Here is a 2,384-nt window from a genome sequence, read left to right as displayed (position 1 = left end):
CCCCCCCCCCCTGTCTCTGCTGTGGTGTCACGGGAGGAGCCAAGCAGCCTTAATTAAAACCCAGCTCTGCCTCTTCCCTGCTGTGTGGCCTGGAGAAAGTCACTTCACCTCCCTGGTCCTCAGTTTCCTTACCCATGAAATGGGCTGCTGTAGGGATTAAACGTGAAGGTGGGTATTAATGCCCTCAGCACAGTGCCAGGCATGTAGCGGGTCCTCTGTAACTCATAACTCAGGCCCCAGCTCCTGCCGGGGTGGGCCTGCAGGGTTGGGGTGGGCCTGCAGGGTTGGGGTGGGCCTGCAGGGTTGGGGTTGGGGAGGTTCCTCGGGAATCTGCTGGTTCCTGAGTTTCGTGAGTGCACCCATTGCGGTCGGCCCTGCCTGGTGCCCCCCCAGACAGAGGTGGGGGCACCCTGCGATCAGCTCTGCGTCTCCCCTGAGAGGTCACCTGGTCCCTCTGCTGCTTTTTACTTAAGGGACTTGGGAACCTCAGCTCCGTCCTGTTGCTGGGCCTGGCGGGCTGCTGAGGAACGTCCCTCCCCATAGCAGCGCCCACAGGCCCAGGCAGCTACCCCGCCATCTGCACTCCTAGTGTGTGCCCACCCCCTCATGGCTCTGGGCTCACTTTGCCACCATCACAGCCCAGGGAGGGGGACAATACCCCCCTCCCCCCAGTTTAGAGGCACAGAGGGGGACACAGTGCACTGGGAGACGGGCCCACATAGGACATGGCAGAGCGAGTCCTCTCTCCTCCCCAGGCAGAGGGGGGACTGAGCCACGAAGGGAGTAAAGATGCACCCCCTTTTGTCTGTGTGACCGCATTGGTGTCCTGGGGCCACCATCACACATCGCCACAAACTGGGTGACCGAAAACAACAAGTTTCTTCTCGGGATTCTGGGGCCAGAGGTCCAAACCCAGGAGGGCGGGTCCTCCCTGCCCGGCCAGCTCCGGGGGATCCCTGACTGGCGGCACAGCATCCAGGCTCCGCCTCCATTTGTGGGGCGTGGCAGGGGGGGCGCCTTCAGCTCTGAGAAGGTCGTGTTCTGAGATGAAGATGGAGGGAGCTCCCCAGACCCCAATACTGGTCCCCCACACCTGTTTTGGGGGCAGAGGGTGCTAACCACTGTGATACCCTGCTCCTTGCCAGGCCTGATCTGCCCCAGTGCTAAGGTTTGGAGAGCCCAGCACCTGCCCCACCTAGATGTTAGAGTGGAGGCGCCGAGCCAGGCAGGAGCAGGGGAGAGTGTGGGTCCACAGGGTGCCGGTAACACTTGTCACTCTCCCCACAGACCCGCCTCCAAGGCCTGGGGTCTGAACGCAGGTGTGACTTGAAGCCACTGCCCAAGGACATGTGTGAGATCGCGTCCCACTGGGGCTGGCGATGTGGGTTTTGGCGGTAAGGGCCCGGAGGCTGGAGCTGCCCCCCTGGTCTGCACCCCCCTGGTCCTGGAGGGGGCCCTGGCCCAACCCGCACACTGCTCCCCACCCCGATCTCAGCAATGCTGAGCAGCCACAACATCCAGACTTGGGTGGGAGGAGCTCCTTGCACCCCGAAATAACTCCAGGTGGGACGCAGGACCCCCATCTTGCAGCTGAGGCTCAGGGAGCCCCAGGACGCCTGCGCTTCTGCCCCCCAGCGGGGTCTCCGGGCGGCCAGGGGAGGTGGTCAGAAGCCTCCAGGTGAGCAGTCTGGTTGAGGGGGGTGGAGGCCTTGAGGGCCTGTCGACCCCACCGCCTCGCTCTGGGCCAGGCCCTAGGTCCCGAGCCCCCTGCCCCTCCAAGGTGGCCCGCATGGGGTCAGCAGAGTGGTGACCCCCGAGGTTCCCCGGAACCTGGGAACACGTGATATTGCGAGGCAGAGGGGACTTTTCAGGTGTGGTTAAGTTGAGGCGCTTCGGGCAGGGAGGTTATCCAGGTGGGCCCAGTGTCATCGTGAAGGCCTCTGAGACCCGGGATCAGAGTGAGAGCGGCCCTGAGGATGTGAGCAGGAGGCTGTAGATCAGCGGTTTTCAACCTGTGGGTCGCGACCCTTTGGGTGGTCGAACGACCCTTTCACAGGGGTCGCCTAAGACCATCCTGCATATCAGATATTTACATGACGATTCATAACAGTAGCAACATTACAGTTATGAATGTAACTAATGTAACGAAAATAATTTTATGGTTGGGTCACAACATGAGGAACTGTATTTAAAGGGCCAGAAGGTTGAGAACCACTACATGGAGGGAGGATGGAAGGGGAGGCTGTGGACGGAGGGAGGAGGTGAGCGGAGGCTGTGGATGGAGGAGTGTCGGCAGGAGGACTTGAGGCGCCTCTCCAGCTGGGAAAGGTCGAAACCCAAGACCCTGGTGGAGACCTCCCTGCCTTCCCTCTGCAGGGAAAAGG

The sequence above is a fragment of the Myotis davidii genome, unplaced genomic scaffold, assembly GCF_000327345.1.
Source record: "Myotis davidii unplaced genomic scaffold, ASM32734v1 scaffold428, whole genome shotgun sequence".
Taxonomy (NCBI): Eukaryota; Metazoa; Chordata; class Mammalia; order Chiroptera; family Vespertilionidae; genus Myotis; species Myotis davidii.
This window is presented reverse-complemented; position numbering follows the sequence as displayed.